A 26,741-nucleotide genomic window follows, 5' to 3' on the forward strand; every position below is an offset into this window, starting at 1 on the left:
AACTGATATGATCCTCACAGCTCGCCAGCTGCAGGAGAAATGCCAGGAACAACATAAGAATCTCTAGGACTCAACTACTTTCAAGTGTCAGCAGAGAAGTGTTATGGAGGATCCTTCTGAAGCACAGATGCCCACCAAAATTTGTCACCATTCTCTGCCTGCTCCATGATGGTACATGAATGGTGGTTCTCAGTAATGGATCTATCCCAGATCCCTTTGAGGTTAAAATGGGAGTTAAGCAAGGTTGTGTCACTGCTCCTACACTCTTCTCAATATTTCTTGCCATAATGCTCCCTACATCTGACCATCAACAAGCTTCCAGTCAGAGTGAAGCTAAACTACCGAATGGATGGTAAACTGTTTAACCTCAGCCAACTCCAAGCTGAAACCAGGACCCCTCCGACTTCAGTTATTGATGCTCCGGTGTGTGCTCACTCAGAAGCAGACCTTCAGGCAATCATCAACATCTTTACTGAGGTATACAAGAAAATAGGACTGATGCCTAACATTCAGAAGACTAAGGTCCTCCACCAAGCTCCTACTGAATAGTTCCCAGCTCCAGTAATCCAGATCCATAGTGAGACTGGGGAATGTAGAGTATTTCCCAGACCTTGGAAACCACCTCTTGCAGAAGGCTGACATGGAAGAAATTCAACATCACCTCAATGTGCAAGTACACCTAAAGAAATGTGTGTTTGAAGATCATGACATCAGATCTGAAACCAAGCTTACGGTTTATCAAGAGTCATGATCCCCACCTTGCTATACAAAGCTGAGACATGGACAATGTATGGGAGACATCTAAAGTTGCTAGAGAAATACCATCAACATTGCCTGCAGAAGATCCTTTGAATCCAGTGGGAAGACAGATGCACAAATGTTAGCATCCTCCTGCAAGCAAACACCATGAATACTGAGGCAATGATAATCCAACATCAACTTTGCTGGGCTGGCTATGTCGTCTGGATGTCCAAGTCCAGACTCCTGAAGCAAGTTCTATTCTCCCAACTGAGCCAGGGCATATGCTCACAAAGAAAGCAGAGAAGCACTTCAGGGATGACTTCTAGGCCAACAAAAATCCAATATCAAAGTCAACTCATGGGAGACTATCATCCAGGACTACCCCAAATGGTAGTACTTTGAAACCTCATGACAACAACAGGAAATGAAAAGCGGGAGTGGCAGAAAGGCAGGTCACAGACCAAATCAAGAATCCAGAGCCATCCACCCTACACAGAAATACATGTCTGAGCTGCAGAAGAGTCTGTCGATCCTGGATAGTACTCATCAGCTGTCTTTGGACACACAGATAAGACAATCATGGAAGACAACCAAACTTGACTACAAGGTATTGAAGAGGAAGAAGAAGAATTCCTCCCTTCTTCATCCCAGAGTAAGTCAGGGATTGCTCCATTGTGGACGCATCCACACATGCTCTCCATGGTGCAGCTGTTACCATGCCTGCACCATCATTTAGTACTTGCTTTAGGAAGTATCAAATGATGGCACAGTAACAGCCATTACTGTGCTGTCTTGGCAGCACAAGGAAATTTTTAGCAGCTACTTCACCATAGCAATGCACTATAGTGAGGTACGTGCCCGCCAGTGCTATGTCACCATTATACCACCTGTAGATGCAGCCAGTGATAACTAATTAATGGGAAGGTGGTAGGAGTAAAGTACTTATCCTACTGACTTCAGCAAAACTAAGATTTCACCCAGGATATACAAGTGATGCTTCATTCCACAAATTAGTTGATAGTTTTATTTCTTATGCACAAAAAAAGTACAGTTTTTCCAAGAGTATCTTAGCATTCATGCCAATTAAGCACAAATTCTAGCAGGTGAATTGCTTCCCATCTCATGGGACTGATATATTCAATTACTATTAGCAAAGTTATGTAAATACGTGAGCAAAACACAAGTTCTCTATTTTATGTCCACACATCACTGTAAAATTTCCCCACACTATTATGTGAATGCTGATACAATTTAAAATGCCTTAACAAGAACATTTTCCTCCCCTCCCTCTATTCTTTACATTGTGCATGATTTTCTTTTTTTTAATTTTTATATCAAGTTGGGAGTTTTTCAGGCTCTAATGACCAAGGAAGTGATGCCAAGCTATTCTTTGGACATCTGTTATTGCACAAAAAGATGAGACATTCAGATCATGCCGAATCAGATTCCAGGTCACTAGTGAGCACATTTCACAGCATCAGGGCATAATTTACTGGAAAAAAGGGGATTCTCATGAATTGAGTTACCCATCTGAGAGCAACCAAACAAGTATCAAAATGTAAGGGATGCTCCTAAAAGCTTCTGGTTTTGGTATAATTTGAGAACCTGCTATCAGAACTGGTTTCCTTCTAGCACAGAAACCAAGAGAGCCTTTATCCCCATGCACAAACAGCAAGAGGAAGCAACTGTTACATTCTACCTCGAATGGGTAGATGGCATGGATGAACCCTGATGCCATATGCAGGTTTACACATACAAACTAATAGGCAACCGGAACCACTGATGAATTCTCCACACTTATCTGTACGTACATGTACCATGTACATGCAGATGTTGCTTCTTTTTATGACAAAGTTGTAGAACCTCCATCCCTAGAAATTTTCAAGACCAGCTTAAACAAGCACTTGACTGGGATGATGTAGTTGGAGATGATGCTGCCCTGAGCAGGGAGCTAGAATACGTTGCTTCATGTGTTCTCTGCCAACCCTACTGTCCTAAGATCTTAAATCGTCAGACCCTGCTTTGATTCAAAGTCAATGGGACTTTGCCATTGCCACTGCCATTTGCCATTCACCAAACCCTGAAAAAGAGGAATAACAGCTGCCTTGGCTCAGTCCTGAACCCACAATATAGCACAGTTGAGGCTATGATGACTCTGGGGGTGCATTCCTAACCACTCTAGGGAAGTTACATTGCCTCATTTCCAGGATCTGGTACATATGAAGCAAGAAAAAAGGCTTCAGGACACTGCTGCTATGCCCAGCATGAAGGTATAGGCATACATGGCTAGACAGCACCTGCTGCGTCTTGGTTCCCATTTGTAATATGTTCCTTTCCCTATTTAGATTGGAGGATGAATATGGCCATACATTAACACAATGAGGCCTCCACGTTTGTCAGGTTCTTTTGATGTTGCCATAACATTAAACACTTATTCCTATCGAGCACTCCATATTCCAAAAGGATCCCAAAGTACTTTAGAAGCAGGGACTAAATTGTGACTGTCCTGTCCAGCTTTCAGGAAAGGGGAGAATGTCCAGGGATCCCATTGTCCCTTGACTCCATTCAGGGGAAGCTCTGACTATTGCGCTTCCATTTCTTGACCACAAAGGGCATGCATGGATCAGGAGGATGGAGGCACAGGCCAAAAGATGCAAAACCAGCGGGCTTCTCGGGGTTGGGTTCCACTCTGCTGGCTGGAGGTCAGTTTAGCGTGGGATTGCACTGCTGCTGCTCTAATTAGGAGGAAGAATAATAGTACCCTAGGGCCTTTCTTCTCCTCAAAGGTTTTAGTCTAGAACCCGCCTCAATGAGACAAAAGAGTTCTGTCACATGCTTCCAAAAATACTATGTTAGGCAGAACAGAGGAGGGAAGGCAGAAAGAAAACAATTTGAGCCAAAGGGACTGCTAGCACTGATGCTTTAATAACACGGACTTCGACTGGAGCATCTAGGAAACCCAGAATGTTATGTCAGCCAGACTGGATGTGATTTTGTAACGTGGCAAAGCATTAGTTTCTTTGCAGGCAATCATGAAACACCCCATATTTTCTCTGCCCATTTGAAGTCATAATTCTTGTTCATCATCAGTTCTGTGTTATATTCCTCCTCTTGCCACCTGAGCACCTCCATTCACTCCAGTGGGGTTGCACAGACCTGGAGAACAAAACATGGCCCAGTAAGTCAATAAAGCATTGTGCAATAAAATTACATGACAAAGGCAGAACAGCACGGTTCCCTGTGCATATCCTAAATAAGAACTTCAGCAAATACAGAGATTATTGCATTTGCTATTTGCTTCTCCAATGAGCTGTTGCTCGGCTCACTTCTTTCAGCATCTTTATAAACTTAAAGGCAATGAGACATGCTGGCACCTTTTCCATGACTGTTTCAAAAACCCAGCAGGGCCCCACGGTGGCAATGGCATAAATTAGTGTGTCTTCATGAAAACGATTTCAGAAAGTTATTTACAAACCACAGGTCCTGTATCTTCCAAATATCTGCAGCAATACCTTTTCCTGGTGCCATGCACATGGCAGGGCCAGATGCCTCACTGGTGTAAACTGATATCGCTTCATTCACATTCATAAGACTTCACTGATTTACTCTAGCTGAGGATCTGGCCGACAGTTTCTCATAGGAGGCCAGCCAGCATTTTGAATCACAGCCTTGTTATTTTGGCAGCTTATCTCTGTGTACAGAAACCAATTATTTCTGGAATGCATTCATTTTTTTTGCTCAGTTACATTTTAAAGCGTTAGCATCCCCTTATTTTCACTGTAGCTCCCAGGCTGTAAGAAGGCTTATTTTAAAAACGGTGGCAGAATAATCAGTGAGGGGTCAAGATGCTAAAGGAAAATTGTGGACATTTTCCTGTGAGTATTAACACATGGAACTCCCTCTTTAAATACTACAAGGTACACTGCCTACTGAGAGAGTCTATATAAGAAAACCCACATCTCTCTGCATTGTTTCAGCACCTTTCCATTTCATGAGCAAATTCCTTCTCAGCAAAAAAAATGCCCCCAAAACCATCACTCCCCCTCCCCATCCAAAAAGCTTTAAAAATGCCAGGCTTCAAGCAGGTCATGCAAGGGGAAATGAAGCAGCGGTCCAACACAATAGAAAGCAAGCTACATCATGGAGCTGGAACAAGGAATGATAAAAACAGGCTGCCCAGTTTTGGTGGGTACATAATAAATTGGCTGAAGAACTGAACTGTGGTGTTACGTCGCACCCTACTTTCTCTGAGTCAGTTAATTCTGACAGAGGATTTCAGGTGCCAGCCAGAAACGTAGGTTAATTGAGAAGATAATGACTGAATAAGCAGATCATTAGCTGAATGCATTATTAGGTCAATGATATTCAACCTACTCTAGTACTTAAAATCTGGATGCGTCTCTATCAGCAACTCGCACGGCAGCGATACTGTCTTTGTCTTCCTTCCCCCTGCTCTGACACACACCAATCATCTTGTTGCTTCAACATGCAGTGCACATAGTGGACTTCTATCCTAGTGCCCCTGCTGCCAGCCCTTCAGGCTTTTGGGCTGTCCCTTATGAACAAAACCATCTCCTGCATCAGTAGCACAATGGGCTTGAACCATCTTTCTGCTGAAACAGGATTTTCTGTGCTGCAAAGCATCTCGCCCTGCCCTCATTCAGGCTACCAGAGATATGAGGAGGGATTATGGGGAATTGTTGAGCTGCCTTGTCAACTGGTAGTGGGCTACACTGAATTGCATTGCTGTACTTTGAGAATACCTGGATTTTAATTTTCCTGGACTCTTAACAGTCTGTCAAGGTCACTTAGCTACCAGGGGGCAAAGTGTGCAAAGGTAAAGGTGGGAAATAAAGAAATCCCAGCTAAGTGCTTTCTAGTGCACTGGATGGCTATTTGCTCTCTCTTTCTCATCATGACCCTGCTCCCATCACTCTGTGTCCTGAGGTATCCCTAAAGTAAGATTTGTAAAGTGACACAGTATCTTTTATTGGACCAACTGCATGTTTGGAAGAGATGTTAGACAAGCTTTGGGACACAAAATGTCCTTCTTCAGGTCACCTCTGTTTCCACTGAGACCTTAGCTGAACAGACAAGCTGAGCAAGAGCAGAATAGAGATTTAACTCAGTGTTTGAAAGGCTGTGAGCTTCAATGCTCTCTCTTTCATCATTAATTATTATATAAGGGAAGGGAAGGATGGATTCGAACGGCATTTACAAAACTTATTCATTTTTTAAGTATTGTTTTCAGTCTGCTATATTTTTAAGAAAAGAGCATTTCCTCTCTCCCTCTCCTCCCTCTAAACTGGAGCTAACATGGGACTCGGCTCCTTTCACTATAACAGAATTAACATCTCAGCTCAGCCCTGTTCAGTTGACTGAGCTATATAGTCAGTTTTCTGTTCAGAAATCCGAAAAGAAATTCATCTTTCTGAGACTTTTCATTTTCAACTCAATCTACTGAGGTCGAAATAAAGGCAGAGAATGTGTTTAACTCTTCCTAGGATGGAAAACAGCCTTACACTTGTCAGTTTGCCAGGAAATAAAAGCTGCAAGCATTCAGAGGAAGCTGCAAGGTCAAGGAGATTTTTGGAAGGGACATTTTCACCACCTACTATTGCAGTAGAGGTTTGGTAAACCCTTTGACTGCAGGGCACAGACACTTATTGTGTATCAACCTCTTCCACTAAGAAAGTACCATTTACTAGATAGGGTTTCTTGGTCGGTTAGTTGTTTGCAGGGTGGTTCCTGCTTCTCCTTTCTGACTTTTTAGGGCACTGTCTTTCTCTCCCAATACAAATTGGTGACTAGACCAACTCAAACCCTTATGTTCTTGCTCAAACTTTACTCAAGGCAAATTCTAATTAAACTTTAATAGGAGTTCTGCCTGGAAAATGCAAGGTTCTCCACCTTGGGAGGAAAAACCTGCAGCATCCTTATAGGCTCGACAGTACTACGCTGGCTAGCACTATGGTAGAAAGAGACTTGGGGGTCATCATTGACCACAAGATGAACATGAGCCTGCAATGCGATGCTGCAGCTAGTAAAGCAAGAAAAATGCTGGCTTACATCCAGAGATGCTTCTCAAGCAAATCCTGGGACATCATTCTCCCCTTGTACTCGGCCTTGGTGAGGCCGCAGCTGGAGTATTGCATCCAATTTTGGGCCCCACAATTCAAAAAGGATGTGGAGAAGTTTGAGAGAGTCCAGAGAAGAGCCACACACATGATCCAAGGTCAGGAAAACAGACCTTACAATGACAGGCTGAGAGCTATGGAGCTCTTTAACTTGGAAAAGTGCAGGCTCAGGGGCGATCTGATGGCCACCTATAAGTTTATCAGGCATGACCACCAGGATCTGGGGGAACGTTTGTTCACCAGAGCGCCCCAAGGGATGACGAGGTCGAACGGTCACAAACTCCTGCAAGACCGTTTCAGGCTGGACATAAGGAAGAATTTCTTTACTGTCCGAGCCCCCAAGGTCTGGAACAGTCTGCCATCGGAGGTGGTTCAAGCACCTACATTGAACACCTTCAAGAGAAATTTGGATGCTTATGTTGCTGGGATCCTATGACCCCAGCTGACTTCCTGCCTCTCAGGCGGGGGGCTGGACTCAATGATCTTCCAAGGTCCCTTCTAGCCCTAATGTCTATGAAATCTATGAAGAGTATAGAGCAAGGATGTCAGGATCTGGCCCAATGATTTCTATAGGAAACCTCCCTACATAAAAATGGAGATTAGGAACAAAGGTGGTCTTTGGGTTAAAACACTGGACCGGCACTTAGAGAATTAGATTCAATTCCGGTTTGTGCAGTAGGTTCACTGTGCAACTTTGAACTGGCCAATTTGGAGCTGGCTGACATATGGTTGCTACCTCCAGCTTCTTTTGACTTCAACTGGAGTTTTGGGTGCAGCAGACTTACGAAGGGACTAGTCTCTTAGAGCTTCAGTTCCCCACCTTCAGGTGTGCAGTGGAGGTATTCCTTAATGTGAGTGATGCACAGATATTACTGTGGCAGCAATCACAAGTATATGGAGAGGTACGATATTTTTCTCCCTATGGGAGAATTCTTCTGAGTTCTGGGACACAGAAAGATGTCTCAAGACAACTTTGGCTTCCATCAGGCAAACGCTGCATGCTCTAACATGGGGGCATCGTGCAACTAAGAAGGTTTCCATCCACCTCTCTCAATACTCCCAGTCCTTTGCTTGCTAACTAGTGGGGAATGGCCACCTTTGCTAGTCAAGTCCATGTTTCACTTTTACAAGCTGCAGAAGAAAATTTACTTGAAAAACATGGAGCTTCAGTGGTTTGAAGTGGAAATGTTTTCCTGAACTCTGGATCAGCCTGTTTTGATGGCTGCATGCTTTGATGTATGGTTGGAACAGGGTAACTGAAAAGCTTAAAACCAGTTCTACTGATTTCTCTCATTTTCTTTGCTTCCTCTTCACATGCATCTATATGTCTCAAAGCAATGAAACTTCAGTCAGGAAGAAAGGGACTAACATAAACACAGGGAAGAAAGCAGTAGAAGGAAGTTATCATCAATCTGCATGTTTAATCTATTAATAAAATATAGACAACTCTATGTCTGGCTCAGAACAGCTACAGAAATGCTAAAAAATGGACCAAGTTTTGACTAGGAAATGAACATGAGAGTCTTTTATTCTAAATCTCTCTCATAAAACAGATACCGTATGTACAGGCAGGATAATAAATCAGCATGTTGGGGGAAAGCTCTTTTTCATTCATAGTTCTCCTTTAGTTCCTGTGAGAAGACCAGTGCTGGGGCATTTTCTGTGATGTATTGAAAGAGGCAAAGTTATGGCTGAAGAAAGCTTAACAAGGTATCCAAAATGCAGACTGCAATATAGCTCAATATAATGCTCATCCTTTTTAAAGAGATGATGCTCCCTGCCCTCTACTAACTTATCAATGCTGTTGTTATTAATAATTTTGTTTTCTCTTATTTCAGCAACTTGGCCATGAAAAAGACTGCCCAATGGGGTTCATGACACGTCTGACAGAAGACCTCATTGCAGGACACAAAGATAGTATTGTATGCGTCTGCCAAAAATCAAACAGCTGGGACTTTTATGACATAAAACACAAATGATCCTGAAGTTTCTGTAAAAAGCCAATATAATCATTCTGTACAGCACATATTTGAAAGGATTTAAGAATGATCAGCTTCTTAGCTCTATGATACAAAACCAAAACCCATGAATTGTGTGCTTAAGCATTCATCGTAGTGATACAGCATCTATTTGACCATATTAGATTTTTTTAAGAGAGTACATTAGACACAGAAAATGAATGTCTAACAACTAGACCAGCAGAGCTGGCCAATATGATCAAAAAGGACAGTGTATTTAGGGCATGATCCAATGCCTATGGAGATCAATGAGAGTCTTTCTATTGCCTACAGTAGAGCCTTACTGTATAAGAGGAGACCATACTGTCATATATCTTACTGAGCCTATGTAATTTAAATTAGAAAGGTGTCTTGGCCTTCATATTCTATTTAAATAAATGTTTGTAATACAGGCAGATTATACAAAACAACAATAAACACAAAAAAGGCCATCTTCACGCACTGGTAAGCTATACTGGCTACTTAGGGCGCATCCAGATGAGCGTGGTTGTTCAGTATATGGCGCTACAAACACATTTGCAGCACCATATACTGCACAGTCCAGTGTTTTCCATGCTGCAAGGGTGCACTGCCAGAGCATGCGTTGTGCCAGGTTTTTTTTCTACAGGTTTTTTTAACCCCTAGATATCCAGGGCTCAAAAAAAACCACAGAAAAGAAACAGTACTGTAACATGTCACCCTTCCCAGCACCATCTTCCAAGTACTCTGTGCCTTGCGTGGGCACCCTTGGATCCTTCTTTGGGGTTCCTATGTCCCACCCTATGCTTTCCTGCCACGTCTTGATGGAAATCAGGATGATATTCTTGCAAGCGGGAGGCTGCCTATGGTATTGGATATGTTGGGGCCTTTCCCCTATGTGGGACTAACCCCCGATTTTCCCTAGCTAGGCTTCCCCAACTAAACCCACTAAACAGGGATTGACTTCGAGGCTTTAGCCTTTTCCACTGTCTTGAGGCCCAGGGCCCCTTTTCCTGCTCCAATCTGGAGCCTGGTCCAGAGGCCCCGGGTGCCAGCCCCACAGCCGGAGGGCCACAAGGCCAAAACCAGGAGATGACCCTGAGCCTGCTGCCTCCCAGGCTGCAAAAAAAACCAAGACCAGAACAACACCACACCACAGGTGCACCAGAGCTCCCTGGCTTTTAAGATCGCACCTCGCTGGTGCCGGGGGTTTCCACCCCCTCTCCGGGACTTCTCACTGCTTCCCTCTCTGGGGCTTCTTGCTGCCCCTTCTCTGGGGCTGGGATTCCCACAATGCTGAGAGTCCCATATGAGGCCTCCTCCAACCCCTAATAGCCTCACCCAAGCCTCCAGTTTAACAGCAAACAAAACATAAGCCCCTGGGCTGTAACATAACTTCAAACCATCTGGCTAAAATCTCCTTCATGTCCCCCAGGGTTGCTCCATCCCTTACCAGTCTCCGTAGCTGCTCGTATAGTTTAGACTTCTTTTTACTTGCTCCGGCAGAGCTCCTTCCCCCTTTGGCTGCCAGCAGGGAACTGCCTGCCTGGATTCAGTCCTGGGGTTTAAATGGGAGCCAGGCCCTGCCCCTTCCGGTCAGCTGACTGCTAGCAGGTGTGGGTCACTGGCTCCCTCCGGTTGCTCAAGCAACTGGCACCTGAGTGGTTATTCCAGCTCTATAAGTAGCAGGCACCTTAGTGTCCTCCTACAAGTACAATGCACGCTTGGCCAGCACATGCTGCTGAAATGCTGAGCTGGGCCGCCCAGAGCCATGCTGCAACTGCCAGCTAGGTTCCATGCAGCAGAATCGCTGCAGCTGAAGCCCTGGGAGGCCCCCAGTACCCCAAGTGCTGGCCCCAGCCTCCCCTCCCCTACCCCACCCCACCTGGGGCAACTTGCCGCACGCCAAAGTACACCTGGCATAGGCATTCCCCAAGAACAAGTAGCAGTGGCACAAGGTGCACCGCCACTGCTTGTCCCTGGGGAACCAAACATCCACGCACATCTGGACGCACCCTTAGAGTCAATCCGATGGTTCCAGTATCTAGTTACAGCTGGGATTTCTATTTATTTTTCTCATTAAAAGTATAGTGTATGTTATGTAGGCCTGGCCAGAAATTTATTTTCATATTGTAGGAGAACTTTTCTGTTTATCAATAGGATAAAACAAAGGCTGTTTGAAGTGAGACAGTGAAAGATAATCACTCACACATCCCAGAGCAATATAGTTGGTTAAGGCATGCACCTCAGATTACTGCAACAACTGTTCAGGACCCTTGTTTTCCTGAATCAGACAAGGACTTGAATCTCAGTCTCCCAAACCCCAGATGACAGCACTATGGCACTAAGCTATTGGATAAGTCTTATCATAATAAATACAGACCGTCCTCTGAAAGTTTTGGTTTTGATGACTTGACATTTCCTAACAAAGTACTGTTTTTGTTGAAAATTCCCTGAACAGCTCTAATTATATACTAATGTATATGAGCAGAAAACATAATGTGGAACTCTTTTGCTGCTGAAACAGAACTATAGTAGGCAGGGAGATTTAATGTATAGGTGTGCTGGGAAGAGCTGTAGGAAGGTTTTTTAGACAGCTAAACTTGTTTCCTTTTTCAGTGGGTGTAGATACTGCTTCTCCCATTGTCAGCCTGGCAGAAGGCAAACAGGACAGGACACCTGCTTTCTTCAGCTCAGCCCCTTTGGTGCCATTAGCCCAACACCCAGAAGAGAGAAGCATCATGGAGCCTCCGCCTTCTGATTAGCAAAGTCATCGCTGCATAGCTCTGTAATCACCCACAGACCAAAGTACTGATGACTGAGCACCACCATTTATAGCCACCAACATAATATTTGGGTCTGCCCAGCCTCCCTCTAGTGCCAGTATCCTAGCAGAGAAAAAAAGGAGAACGGGAGGGAGAAGGAGAAGGAGGATGGACTGGAGAACCTCTGACCTGGGAGAGGTTAGTGGCCATGACATGTGGGAAAGAAATGGAATAACATGGAGAACTAGAGGGACCCCTGGCACAGGGGAAGAGACATGGTGTCAGAGGGTGGGACCTGCGAGTGGCCGTGAACTCGCTAGCACCCCCCTGCCGTGTCAATTATGGTGATCCAGCACCCTCGTCTCGCCTACCACGTCTTTGTTCTTACAAGTTCAGTAAGGGAGGCTGCCTACTCTCACCTTGACACTGCGCTGGTATTACCTCCGTTCCAAGTGGGGTGTTCCAACACCCCCAGCCTTATGGGCAATGCGTGCCTCCTACCTCCCCTTTAGCACGCCCCACGCCTCGCAGCTGTTCCTGGACGTTTATTCTGTCCTGGCCCTCCGGCACCCTCTCTGGTGCCCCTGCGGCTCGTCCTGCCCTGGTGCCCCTCTCTGGCACCCCCGGGCCTGTCACCCACCTGGCGCCCCTGGGGCTCGTCACGCCCCGACGCCTGTCTCCAATCTTTCTGAGGCTATTACGCCACCTGGGCCATCCTCCTAAACCTTTACTGGTCCCTCTAAAGTCTGTTAATGGTGGATACCGGATTAGGCTCAGGCGGCCGGAGCCTTACCTGGCCTTTCTGACCCTACTGGGTTCTTGCCAATGTTATGAGTCCACTTAGGCTCAGGCGACCTGAGCCTTACCTGGCCTACCTGACCCCTTGGGGTCCTGTCAATCCTTGATGTCAGCTTAGGCTCAGGCAACTGAAGCCTTACCTGGCCTTTTAGGCCCCTCGGGGTCCCCAATACTGAGGAACCCCTCTAGGGTCCTTTTTAGTCTCCCTGTTACTGGGTTTCTAATAATCAGAAAATGCCCCACCTATTCCTGGGGCCTCTCTTGATACCCACACCCGCTCCTGGGGCACCTCTCAACACATGCTCCTGCCCCTGGGGGCTTCCCTCGGTGTACTCACACTCTCCTAGGGTTCTTCCTAGTGCGCTTGCCCACTCCCGGAGCTTCTCGCCCCCTCTAGGGCCTTTGCCGCGCCTCTCGCACCCATTGTCGCCCCCTCTAGGGCCTATGCCAGGCCTCTCGTGCCCGTTGTCACCCCCTCTAGGGCCTATGCCAGGCCTCATGGGCTGGGGTCCGCAACCCCGCACACCGTGCCTCTCCAGCGCAAACAGCTGTGCCCCACGGGCACCCCTCGCTGTGCCCCACTGGGCACCGGGAACCCCCAAGCCACTGGGGAGTCCCCATGAGGGCTCCTCACACCCCTACAGCCTCACCCGGTCCTCCAGTATAACGATAACAAAACATGAGCCAAGCAGCTGCAACATAAACAAGAAGCCTACTGGCTCATAAGACAATCATAAGCCCCGAGCATATGAACCCAGCTCCGCTCAATGCTGGCTCTCTCCCATACCTCTATTCGGGTTCTCTCTCTCCCCTCGCATCATTGCAGCCGGTCAAACCGCCACCATTGACTCTGCTGCTGAGCTGTCCCGCAGAGCTCCTGCTTCTGCAGCTGCCAGAGGGGAACTGCCCTCAGGCTCCAGCCTGGGCTGTTTATAAAGGGGCCCAGCCCTGCCCCCTTCCGGTCACCTGACCGGCTGGTTGCCACAGCAACCGGCACCTGCGCTGCCCTGCTGATTGACAGCTCTCCTTCTATCCTCTAAGGCACAGGACACCTCAGTGCCCCTGTGACACATGGAGAACAAAGAAAGCATCTGTCCTGAGGGACGTGGTGAAGGGCTGCCTCCAGGCTTTGATGGGAAGGTGGCACACAGGCAGAATGGGTCAATGCAAGGAGCTGCTTCTGCTTGGGATGAACCAGGCCTACAGAAGCAGCAAAGCATAGGGCCTTCCAGTATAATCTACTGCTGGTAATTACAATATGGACTGCCAAGACAAGGGGCCCAGTGTTCAAGATACCATATATTCATAGAGTGAGACAATCCTTGCTCCTGAGAGATTAAAATATACAGAGTCTGATCCAGAGCTTACTGATATCAACTGAAAGTGCACTACTGATTTCAATGGACTTTGAATCAAGCAAAAAAAATCCATCAGACTAGGAAAAAAAAAGGCTTGTATTCACTTCTGAGCTGAGAAGGATAAATATGGGAGATTGGAGGAAAGACACTGCACTTTTTCCATGAACACCTGGGTTCATTTTCAGCCTTCTGCAAATGATGCAAAATATGAAGGCTGGCATTTTGCTGCTGTTTGACTACCTCCCAGATGAGAGCAATGCTTCATTTCATTCCCGCCAGACATTATAACTTTCCAAAGCTATGGCTAATTATGCAAGATTTATCTATATGAAAACATGAGGATTAAGCAGGCTGGAAAATAGCTAAAATTTATTTAGAGGCTTGTTTAACAAAAAGGTAATGAAAACAAGTTTTGTACAAAACTAATCATTTCTGAAGCTAATATCTAAGGGGAGAAGGAAATCATTAGGAGTCCATTTATTCCTTTATCCTTCTTTTTCAGGAAGGGCTGTCAAGGAGGGGAGGGGGAAGGGAATAAACTGTGTGAAGCAATAGTAAATTTATATTGTCCTGCTACATGAGTTACTACCATTGGTTTTTACATGGTGCACATTGCTTTGGAGATTCATGTCTCCTTTACTGTGTTGGCATTCATTTTCTCACCAATCCATTGTATAATAGCTACTTATTTAGGGTGAAAGTCACTCACTTGCCGAGAGCTAGATCAAAACTCCATTACTCAAGCCCCAAGCTGATAAATAATAAGAAAGCAAGGACTAAGTGCCCTATATTCACTACAGTCAGCAACAAGGACTTCTGTGGAAGTAGGATCAGGCCCTAATTGTGATTGGAGTGATACACTGATAACAAAGTGTAGGTACAACACCACGCATAAAGGTTTATGCTTTTGTTACTGCTTCAGCTTGGACTGTGTCCATTAGTTGAGATGCAGTAACAGACCATCAAGCACGGTGTGCAGCCTAGCCACAAGAGGAAGACAAAGTGCCACCCTGTGCATTACATCTGGTCCCCGTGAAAGGGTGACTTATAGCCTTGTGGCATGGTAATCATTATACAGGCAAGTGTTTTACAGACAATAGACAAAGTTGCACAAGATGCTGACTTCCCCATTCACCATTTCACTGGATTTCCTCCAGGCTCAAAGGCATTGTTTTGTCTGCAAAAACAGTTTCTTTTGCCACAACCCTTTAAAACTTTTCACCTTATTCAACCTTTAAATTAAGAGATTTTCAGTCTTGCTTTTCCAGACTGTTCTTTTCTAAACTCTGAGTCTTAGCATATACTTCCCCCTTCATGTTTTTCATTTTGTACTATTTATTACTTCTCTTACATTGACGCTAATCTTTAAAACTTGTTAAAAAAAAACCTGAAGGCACTGCTTCACTTTCCTTAATAATGGATTTTCTTATGAAAGCTTTGTAACAAATTAATATTAAGCCAGCTACATTTTGCAGGTTAAGGACATGCATCAGAATTTAATCAATCACCAACATCTGCCTCTTTATTTACACTCACTCATCTGACAGGGTAATGCTTGTGCGCCTACAATCATCCCTCTAGCTCGCTTGCAAAGGAGCTGTGTTTTCCACTGTACAACGTCCTGCAAGATGCCAAGGGAGTTGCATCCCGAGTCAATGGGAGATCTGAGTTTTTTGCACTTTTCAGCAAGGGATCAGCAAGTCATCAGGGTGAGTTCTGGAGAGTGAGAAGCTGCTACAAAATACTGTCGGATATATGTTGGTAATGAGATGCCTGAAAGCAAACAAAAATTGGCAGATATTTATGATTTTCTTCTCTCGCTCTTGCTCAGTTTTTCAAATTTGAACCAATTAAATTTGAAACATTTCACCCAGAGCCACCAATGACATTGTGCAAAATGGGGTTTAGATACAGTTCCTTCATAGACCTTAAATATATTATAACATATTAAGAAACAATATGTGTGTGTACCAGATTACAGCTTTTCCCTGTCTTTTTTGTCCCATCCAGAGTGCAACTTTTCCAGGTGAGGATTGTCCAACACACTTACTCAACAGTTCCACCCAGAAGCACTATAAAAACAAATAAGTAAAAATAACGACCTTTTGTACTATTTCATAATGGAGAGTTTCCCACAGATAACATGCAAAAGAAATGAATTAGCTAACAATTGGCACTGCTTTTTGTTTGGAAAAGTATTACTTTCATTTGAAACTGGTTGGGGAGGTATTCATTTATAATCAATATTTAAGACAGGTGACAAGTTCTCTATTGCAGTGGTCCAATTTTTAAATGCGTAACACAATCAAAAAAAGAAATCCCCCCAAAACAAATCCCAGGATATCTCAAAGTTCTGAAACATTCTTGCTTTCTACCAGAAATAGTTCATGTCACTGCGTTTCTGTTAGAAGTCAGAAAACAACAGTTTGCCACTGCAGAAGATAAAAAGAAATCAAGATGAACCTACTAGTCTATTCTTTCAAAGGAGTGGTAATTTGTATTTCAAGGGCAGCAGACTATTCAATCTCTTATTTACCACCCACAAGCTGGGATCTAGGTTTCTGCATGTCAGCAAAACCACAGGTAAGAGCTCTGATTTCTTCCCTTGATGTGCACTAATCACTTATGGCTAATGTGTAGTGTTAAGCCACAATGGAGGGCAAGGCACAGGTATACTACCCACATGGAAATTTCAAGAGGCAATGTGTTGGGTGCAGGGATGGGGGGAAGCATAATGCCTACAGAAACAGAATCACAATTTGACAGGGTGCAGCATCCACTACAAAAGAGGATGATTTCATGCCCCTGCACTGTCTTTGTCCTTAGCATCTTCCTGAGGTCATCTTTTTGGGGTGTGCTTTGCCCTTGCAAATTGTATTAGGGCTGCATCAAAGTTGCTTATACTGTCTTTTTCTTGGATGTAAAGGGCCAGGCATAGAGTGATCATTCTCTTAGCAGTAGAGATCAGAGTTCTGCGTTTGAGCTAGGCACGTGCCTTGCTGCCCTTTTCATCATGCGCATTTTATTTCCCTGTTTTTATTTCCCTTCTGTTTCTTTCAGAGCTCCTGCATGGCAGGTGCATTTTTTTTTTCTAGCAACTCTTTTCCCTTTGCCCTGAATCACCTCTGAATCCTCTGAATTAAGCACCATGTCATTTGTTCACCTGAAATAGTTAAGTCTCTCTCTCTATATATATATATACCCTGATATGTCATTGCTTCTAATATTATTCTGTCAACACAAAAACCCTTTTTTCCCAGGCAGCTCTAAACAGCTTATGATGCGATAGTGTGTCATCTTGTCACAGTTATCTTCTTGAATTGATATTGTCATGGTCCCTGCATAATCTGTACTCTTCCTATTCCACAGAGGTGTACATATTTCTGAATGAGCATCTTCTATTCTTTAACGTTTGCACACTGTGGAAACATCCTCTATCTCAATACACTCAAGAGCCTTTGCAGAATACATGAAGATAAGACTCAGTCATCCGGTGATGATGTATGACGGCTCACTAGTCTACACTGTTCCATGTGGCTGTGGTTCACAGCTAAGTAGCCAGGTCGAAAGGGCACGATGCTGTGATGGGCTGAACGCCTCTGAGAAGTGACAGACTCTTTTAGTGCCCAGCCAACTGCTTACTCAGGCCTTAGCAGTCATTTTGGGATAGCAAGGGATGGACACACAGACATAACTCAAAATCATGGTGCCTACCCATAAGGTTTGGGAGAAGTGCCAAGTGCTTATCTCCTCACATGGGGCTGCTACAGCCAGTGCCGTAGCACGGGGTGGGTCTAGCAGGGCAACTGCCCTGGGCACCAAGTGAAGGGGTGCCAACAGATTCTACCCAGCTGGGGCAGGGCATGGGACAGAGCCATAAGCTGCTCATTTTGGGGAGCGCAGGGACAGGGGGAGGACAGCACCTGTCACTGTGTGAACTCCTGGGCAAACATGGGGGGGATATGGCCCCCAAATCTGTGCGTGGGGTGAGGGCAGGCTGCTGCTGTGGGCCTTGCCCCAGGATCCAAACTTCGTTCCTATGGCACTGGCTACAGCTGGGGCACACAATTGGTAGGGTTTGGAGGAGCTTGATATGAATGCCAAGAATATGGGACTGGCAGCCATATGGGCTCCCTGGAGCCTCCTATTCTGGTGTCCTGTCTGATTCAGCACTCAGGGAGAGTCCCCCACTCATTCCCCCTTCCCTCCCCCCCTCCCCCCCCCGGTTACGCTATTGAATGGGCAAACTTGATTCGACAATAGCCTAATGAACATATCTTGTTAAAGTAAATCAAGTGCAATGGTTATCCTTTCAAGGTGCCCATTTGGTTCATGTGGCCACAGGGCTGCATGCCCTGGCCAGTTCTCTCAGCTAGAGGTGAATGACTTCCCCACCAGCTCACATGATTTCCCTTGTTCCAGCAGATGAAGCCTTCTCTCCTTAGAAGTCAAACATCCAGATGCCAAAGAACAACCACACTTGTGGGTGCAAAAGAAAGGAAAAGAAAAAGGTCATTTTCTCTCCTTAATGTGAAATTGTCCTCTGCTGCAAAGCCCTAACAGTGGCCCTAATAGTATACACAGCAAGGAAAGAAATTAGGTCCTAGTATTAGCTAGTATAAGCATCGTACGATATAACTGGGCCTATCTGTAACTGAGCAATTGACTGCTCGGGGGTTGTCTCCAAGTTAGAGGAGCATGCACATTACCACAGCTTCCCAGAGAATGCAGCACCCTTCCCTTCATGTATCCTGGCCTGCTGGTCAGACTATGAGCGTTTGAAAGGAAGATGAGTAAGCTGAAAGAGAGTAGTTACTGTCATCAGGTTAGTGTTCATGTCCTACTTGCATGTTTTCCCCATTTATATGCTTTTAAGCATTCAGTGGCAATAACAGACAAAAAAGAATTGAAATCTAGGCTGGGATTTTCAAAGGATTGAAGAGAGTTAGGAATACAAGGCCCATGGCAGATGAGATCTACGCTTCTCAATTCCACCCAATAGCCATTGAATTTCAACAGGATTTGAGTGCCTCCCTCCCTTAGGCTTCTATGAAAATCCCAGCATTCCTACACAATTTAAGGGCCATCTCTATAACTGGTAGAAAAGGGCTTGCAGCATATTTTGGAGGAAGTAATATCCCACTTGGGAGCTTAGACAGAATCCTGAGCTTTAAAATACCACCTGTCCTGTGTGTGTTTTCAACAAATTCAATGGTATTCAGCAGAATTCACCTTGCAGAAGAGAAAAAGGCAGATGGGAATTTAAGGTTTCAGGATTCTCTGACCTACTTTTTCCTTTACAAATCTTTTGTCTTTAGAAATGTACTCACTCAAGCAAATTCAGGTAGCGGGAGCCTTGGTGAAATGCAGCACAGTATTTGCACCATGCATTTGCCACTTCAGCTGTATCAAAGCTCACAGGCCAGGGGTTAGCTACTTATTAGCTACCTACCATATAAGCATGCTATGATGTAACTGGGCTATATTTTTAACTGAGCACTTGGATGCTCAGGGAAAAGATCTTTGGGTCAGAGGAAAATGCAAACTACCATGGCTTTCCAGAGAATGCACCACACTCCCGTCTGCATGCTGTCATCTGCTGGTCTAAGGAAGCAGCTCCTTGCAATGCACCCAAACACCTGCGGGACCCCCACATCAATACAGACCACATCATCACTGGACCAAATACCAAGGAGTACAACATCCAAGGCTCATCCACCTGGAGCTCTACCAACATCATATACGCCACCACCTGCTTCCAAAGCCCTTCTGCCGTCTACATCACACAGACAGGGTGATCTTGACATGTAAGAATGAATGAATACCGATCTGACATCAGCTGCAGAAAGACACAAAAAGCCTGGGGCAGAACACTTCAACCGCCCTGAACGGTCCATTGCTGACCTCAGGACTGCTGCTCTCAAGCAGCAATGTTTTTTTTAAAACTAGTTTGAACGGGAAATTGCAGAACAAGAAATCATCCATAGACTAGACTGTGCTAAATATGGTTTAAGCAGGGACTATGGATTCTTATCCTATTGCTTGGATTAGTTATGTGTTCCTATAGGTTCTTTCCTTGTATGCCTCTCAGTTACTCAGCTGCTGCAAAAGAAGGGGGAGCATTCAGTACTGTCTTCCAACCGCACAGCCACAGAGCAGCGAGGCACTCTGCCTACCGGGTTCAGATGCTAGTGAGCACCTGGGCAGGGATTGAAGGGGTGAGGGGCAGCAGGGGGTGGGGGCACCATTCTGATCACTGCACACCCCCTCCACCCTACCCGAGACGCACTGATTGGCCTGGCACTGCCCTAGCCTGGCTCCTATGGCTGGGCATGGGCAGTGCGGGGCAGCCCCTGTCTTTTGCAAAGATTCCCAGAGGGCTACTCTGACAACTCTCTGAGTCAGCACCTGGAGCTTGTGCCCCAGTTGCCCTGCCCTAGTTACATTACTGATAAAGGCTGGCTTTGGACTGGAGCCCTGATTTCATTTCCATGCTTTGCTACAGTTCTTTTGTAACATGTCACTTAGTCTCTCTGCCTCCATTTTCTGGACATGACATGGAAATAATAAACTTTCAATGTATCCTGGGGGCTTTGTGAAGAGAGTACCATTAAGAAACACGAGACACTCCTTCTAGGCTATGGAGTGCATGTAACTACATGAAGACAGGCAGTTGTGACCTGTCCTAAACTGTGTAATAATTTTCTCCTGAAATTTTACATGCATTTCACTTCATATTTGATTTGAAATTGCATTGACTTGCTACATTGTAATGTCAGGGCTATAGTATCTTAGGAATGGTGTCCATGTCTTTTCTTTAATAACCAAAAACATTCTTCAAGCTCCCAAGCCTAGGAAGAGCTTAGCTAAAAAACTATAGAGAAATAGCAAAGATGAAACAAAAAAAGCACTTAATTCTGCCATTTCATTCTGTTCCCCAAAGTCTTTCTTCTTCTTTAATCAAATGCACCACAACAGTCAGACACATGACATGCAGGAGAATGTGGAGATATCAATCAACACTCAGAATCACTACAGAGAGTTACAAAGGCAGAAAACAATCCCTATATTTAATTTTCTAAGAACATGAGACCCAATTCTTATCTCACATCAATGTTACACATTGTAGGAGTGTCTACACATGAATATTAATGCAATGCAATAAACTCTGGCACAGTTCATGCAGTTTATTGCTCCCGGGTGCAGTGTTTACATGTGCACCCAGAACTGCAGCATTGTTGAGCCAGGACAGCGCAGTCCCAGATGGCAGGGAGTCCAAGGATGCTCTAACCTGGCTCAACATGCTGTGGTGGGGCTGGCTGTGGCATGAGGGTGCTTCAGTGCAGGGCTAGCTGGCAGGCAGCTCCCACACTGAAGAACCCTCATGGCCCAGCCAGCCCCATCAGTGCCTACATGTGCATTGCGCCAAGGCAAGTAACTCTGTACTTGTATCTGGCAGTACTAACCTATGGCAGAGTTAATTAGTTAACTCTGACCTAATAGCTCTGCACATGGAGACCAGTGAGACTTTATTCCAGAGCTAATTAGGCAACTTGCAGTAGATGTCTCGTGTAGATGGGCTGTGTGTGTAATTAAGCCTGTTTCATGCATACTCAGTTCCACTGTGGTGTACCTTGCTTAAAAGTTAACTTGTAATATTTGTTACGGTGCAGCTTTTTTGATTGCTTGTTTTTTGATCAGTTATATGATGAAATATTTATTACTTGTAAAGATACAGCTTGATTTCTGTTTGGAGAAAAGGAGCAGGGGGTTGCCATATTGCAGAAGCTTCAAATCAGTGAAAGAGAATCAGGAACAGTATTTAATATTGGGGAAATGGTGACTCTAGATAATAAATCCTACATACCACTAGATTTGATCTCTTATCTCATTTAGTGCATTTAAAACACTTTCTTAAGCAGCAGACTGTGACAATCAAAAGTAGTCAGTTGGGCTAATATATACATAGACTCTGCTTTTTGTTTCAAAAGGAGAGAAGCAGAAAAAGGTCTTATGAGACCCATAAAAGTACAGTTTTGGACTAACCCCAACAATTTTAGAAATCCATCCTAGCAGTGTATCAAAAAATCCTCATGTTATTATAGCAGAAAATAATATCATAACTTACTATCGTCGTTGTCCAACATTACATTTTCAGACTCCATTTTTAATTGCTATAACTTGGTCAAACACTAACCAATTGGGGGTTTTTTTTTCCTTTATTGAGTGTCTGCTTCAGGCTGAATTGTTCAGAAAAATTCAGAGACAACAGGTCAGCCTAAAATGCTGATGTGGGAAGTGCAGGATAAGACAGCTTCTTGCAAATGGCCAACCTGGTAAGAAATTATGGCAATTTGGGTTTGTTTTTTTAAAAGACCTCATGCCCTGTGTTTGGGAGCAATGACCTGAAATTTGGCAGGTACTACTTTGTTTCACGGATGTGCCTCTTGCTACCCCCAGCACATCTGAGCTAAACTAAAAAAATAAATAAGGATAGTCATGTGTTCAACAGAGTTTTACATTTTAGCAGCCAAATTCCACAAACATCCCAGCCGCACTGAGCAGGCCCCAACCCAGGACTGGATTTTCTTAAAATTGCAGCTCTGAGCTGCTTTGGTTTGTGATGGGACCAGGTCACATTCTATTTTTCTATAGGATTCTTTCTTTTTCAATTTACAGGATGGAGTTGCTGAAGGGATGACTGAGGCACACGTGAAGAAGACAGCTATTGTCTGTATAATCTTTGCCTCTCTTGTTGTAGAACCTAGGAGATGAATCGGAGAGCAAAAGAGACTTTGTTCTGAGTGCCGATTAAAAAACTATAGAATAAGCAACAAAACTAGAGCTAAAAAACTCAGCAAGGAAAAGATACTTCTTAGACATATGATGAGTGGTAGGCATGGTAAATGGAGACTCTTAATGATGAGCAGGGATCTGGGTTTTGTTTCATGCAGAAACATGTGGAAAAACCCAGATATTCCCCTTTAAAGGAGAAAAACTCAGATTTTCCCCTCTGAAGCTGGAGGGGAGCAAGCGCTGGGTGGCGGGCAGCAGGCGGGCATGGCCGAGCCGCTAGGGAGCAATTCCCAGTTGTGGAGCCTTGGCTTTCCCTCACCTCCATGGGCAGATGCAGCTGGGGCTGCAGACCTCTCTTGTGTCCTGATCCCGATCCTGCTGCCACAAGAAAGGAGTGGGGGAGGGAGGTTCCAGGCCTCCATGGGGGTCAGGCAGGGTCTTCCTGCCACACCACCAAGGCTCCCAGCTGGGTGGCAGGTCTGCCCAGCTGGGCAGGGTGACAGGCTCCCTGCACCTCCTGCCATGCTTATGCTGCAGGCCAGACCTGGCAGCCTTCTCTGCATTTCTGGGCTGGGCCCTCCACAGCTCACCCCAGAGGAAGGCAGGGGCGTTTGGTCCCAGGGGGATTTGGTCCCAGCCTCTGCATCCTTCCCCCTCCCCCTGGGACTGGCCCAGCCATGGGGCAGGGCTGAGTACCCATCTGGCTTAGCCCAAGAAGATGCTGTGGCAGCTGGAGCAGGCAGCAGGTCTGATCCCCTTGTAGTGTTCCTGAGAGGCAGCGACACAGCAGGGATTATGGGGGCAGCACTAGGGCTGCAACAGTGGCCTCCCAAGCTGGAGTTGCTATGCTTCTGCCCCTGTGGAACAGGGGCCAATGACAACCCCTCAGACCTGGCACCACCTGCTTCAACTGCTGTGGCACCTCCTTGGACCAGCTGTGTGTTCAGCCCCACCTCAGGGTTGGATGTAGCCCCAGCACCACACGTGGGAGGGGAAGGATGCAGCACACCCAGCAGAAACCACCTGGGGGAACCAGACCCTCCTCTTCCTGCAGGGTGAGTTGAGTAGGGCCAGCCCAGCAGCACAGAGGAGACTGCCAGGTCTGCAGTGGCACAAATGCAGTGGGAGGTGGAGGGAGCCCATCACCCTACCTGGTCTCTGCTGCCATAGCTGAGCCAGCCAGGCCCCAGAATGGCTGGGAGTCTTGGTGACGAAGCAGGAAGGCCTCACCTGACCCTTCTGGGGGACCCAGCACCTCGCCCCACCCTGTGGTGGGAGGATCGGGATCCGGGTACAAGAGGACTGCTGCTCCAGTCCTTGGCCCTGCCCCAGACATGAAGAGAAACCATGGCTCTGCATCTGGGCAGTGCTGCCTAGTGGCTCAACCATGCCCACCAGCCCTGCCTGCTGCTCACTCCCCACCATTGGCCTGGGACCCACCCAGTGGCAGGACTGTGACGAAGAAGTAAGGGACCAAGGTCATTCCTGCCAGAGGTCACTAAACTCCATATGGCCTATCAGTTAACTGTTTAACTGATACAATTGGAAGAGTGTCCCGGGAAAAGAGAGGGAAGAAGTAACAATGAGTACTCACCAGCAACAGGAGACACAGCACAGGAGGGGTAGAAAGAAGAGCCTGTGTGGCTCGTCAGCTGCCTCTTTATCCAATTAAGGCTGGCTGGTGATGTCAGCCCCAAACACCGGCCGGTAAAGCTAAAAATGGCGGCTGATGCTGCGGAGGGAAAAGGAGGAGGAGGAAAGAGCAGCGAGAAAGGGGAGCTGCAGCTGCTCTGGGAGGGAAGAGGATCTTCCCCATGGGACCCGCAGAGCCTGATGAGCTGGAGACAGACACAAACAGTGGGGGGCAGAGTGCCCTGTCGGGAGCACAGATGGAAAGGCAAGTGAGCTGCAGGCACTCCAGTGTTTTGTTGAAGTGTTTCTGTTTGGTTGCGCTGTGTGAAGAGGGAGAGTAGAAGGTACTGGGAGTATCCCCAAAGAACAGAGCCTCGGGAGAGCCTCGGAGGTTGTTTTGTGTTTCCCCAAAGAAGGGGTGCAGGTACAGAAGGCAGAGGGGGCAGGCCTACACAGGTGAACGTGACCACAGGCGACAAACACACAGACATCAAGCTGTGAGATGCAACTCCACAAGAGGCGACGAGGCCGATGGAGAGACGACTCACATGAGGGGGTGTGAGGCCGCAGTGTAGGGGTGGCGGAGCCCCATGAATGACCGCCGGGCGAACCACTGAGCAAACCCAATGACCAATCCCATCTACTGAAGAACAACAAGTCGTGGTAGGAAAGAATGGGGGAGGCAAGTCGAGGAGGAGACACCTGCTTGGTCAATGACATGAGCCCGTAGGATGCTCTACGTTCACCACCAGGGTAAAGGTCACACGAGAATGGATATTCGAAGCCTGGAGGCCACAAAGAGGTTGAATGGACAGTATTTTAAACTATATTTACATCCCTACCTGTGGTAAGAGCTGGCAGGGTGAGTGAGGAAAGGCAGGGGAGTGCAGATGACACTGCTAGGACTGAGGGGACTGTGCCTTGGGAGTGAGGGGAAATGGCATGGGCAGGGACAGAGTACCAGAATTTCAGGGCTGCTCAGTATCACAAAGTAATATGGGGCACAGCCACAGTTGGCCCCATGCCCTGGTAGAGATGGGGGAGCTGCTGCCAGAAGGGAGCAGGGCAGGGGCTGTGGCTCAAGAGTGAGGGGCACCGGCAGAGCTGGGGGTGGGGGGGAGGGATGGGACTGTGGCTTGGGAATGAGAGGCACTGGCATATTAATTTGAAGTTATATGAATTTATTTTATTATAATGAGTGGGGCATTGGTAGGCTTCCGAATTGCGTTAAAATTGTATAGATGTCAATAAAACATTGTGTTCAACTGATACATACACATGCATATATATATATAGATAGATATACACACACACATATATATATATACACACACACACACTATATATATACACACACACACGTATACATATACATATTCATAGTTGTGTTTCATTTAAGTTGGAGAAAACCCATGGATTTTGTGGGGTTTAATCAGAGAATTTGGGATTTTTTAAGAGAGAAAACCAGGATCCTGCCTGATGATGATTTGCTAGGTGCTGTATGGTACAGCAGTCATGGCAAGTATAGGGTCAACAATGAGGAAGTCACCCAGCCACTTATAATGACAGGTCACATTTATTTAATACACTACATGGAAGAAGCTGAACTTGACAGGCTGGGGGTGATTTTTGTGGAAGTCTGATGTACAGGAGAACAAGGCATATGAAAGATATGTTCCCCGCTGCCAAATGCAGCAAGGGGGAGGGAGACTGGAGACATGCTGTATTAGGGCTTCAAACACGGTTGTGTAACTTGAGCGAACTTACAGGGAGGATGATTTGGGGATCAGATACTGTTTGATGTAAATCATAAAAAAATAAAGCCAGCAAAGGCTGTTAAGGACAGGCAGAGCTCAGACTCGGTGACGCAATAAAGGTTCGAGTAGCTCCAGTAGCACAGCTGGACTGTTAAAATTTTCAGTACTGTGCAGGCATTTCTGAACTTGTGATAAAAATAGCATGGCTGATATGGTGACTAGGGATCATAAAAACACAAAGGAAGAATGGGTTTTGAAGGGACATTAAACATAAAATAACTGGTTGGGAGCAGGGAAATAAAAACTGCGTCTGTGGCAGGCATTTGTGTGTGAAAGAGAGAATTTAGCATTTGTGGAAGAGGATTGACAGCCTTGGTGATCCAAGTTCTCTATTCACTATAATGGTACAGCGCGAGTAGCATGTGTGACTGTAGGGTATATATAACCCACGCCCACTCAATGTGACAACACTCTGTGTCTCTCTCTAGCTGTGGCCAACCACACATAGGAGCTGATGTACCTCCTTCAACCCCATTTAATGGAGAAGGCTCTTATGGGTCACACAGCAGAGGCTCACAGTTTTAGATTCAGAGATCGCGGATTCTGTTCTCAACTAATGACAACCCACCCACAGGCACAGCATAAGCTTTCCTATCCTTGCTGTGAGAATGCACCTCAGCTTTGGGCTGCGAGGACCATCTCTGAATTGAGAAGATAGCATCCATGTCAGTGTTTGCATAACAGCAACAGATGACTTGTGGGTAGAGACCCTTTAATCAAA

General features: G+C 45.9%; 1 long non-coding RNA gene across 1 annotated transcript in view; it reads right to left on the reverse strand.

Annotated features, from left to right (window-relative positions):
* Positions 1–2,025: 2,025 nt before the first annotated feature.
* Positions 2,026–26,741, reverse strand: part of LOC149856266 (uncharacterized) — a 37,626-nt gene continuing 12,910 nt past the window's right edge. The window contains exon 5 of the long non-coding RNA XR_016444512.1: positions 2,026–3,897. This is a non-coding gene — a long non-coding RNA (uncharacterized LOC149856266). The remainder of the gene's footprint in view (positions 3,898–26,741) is intronic.

Source organism: Crocodylus siamensis, chromosome 10 (assembly GCF_052110815.1).
Source record: "Crocodylus siamensis isolate JL-2025a chromosome 10, ASM5211081v1, whole genome shotgun sequence".
In the NCBI taxonomy this organism is placed as follows: Eukaryota; Metazoa; Chordata; order Crocodylia; family Crocodylidae; genus Crocodylus; species Crocodylus siamensis.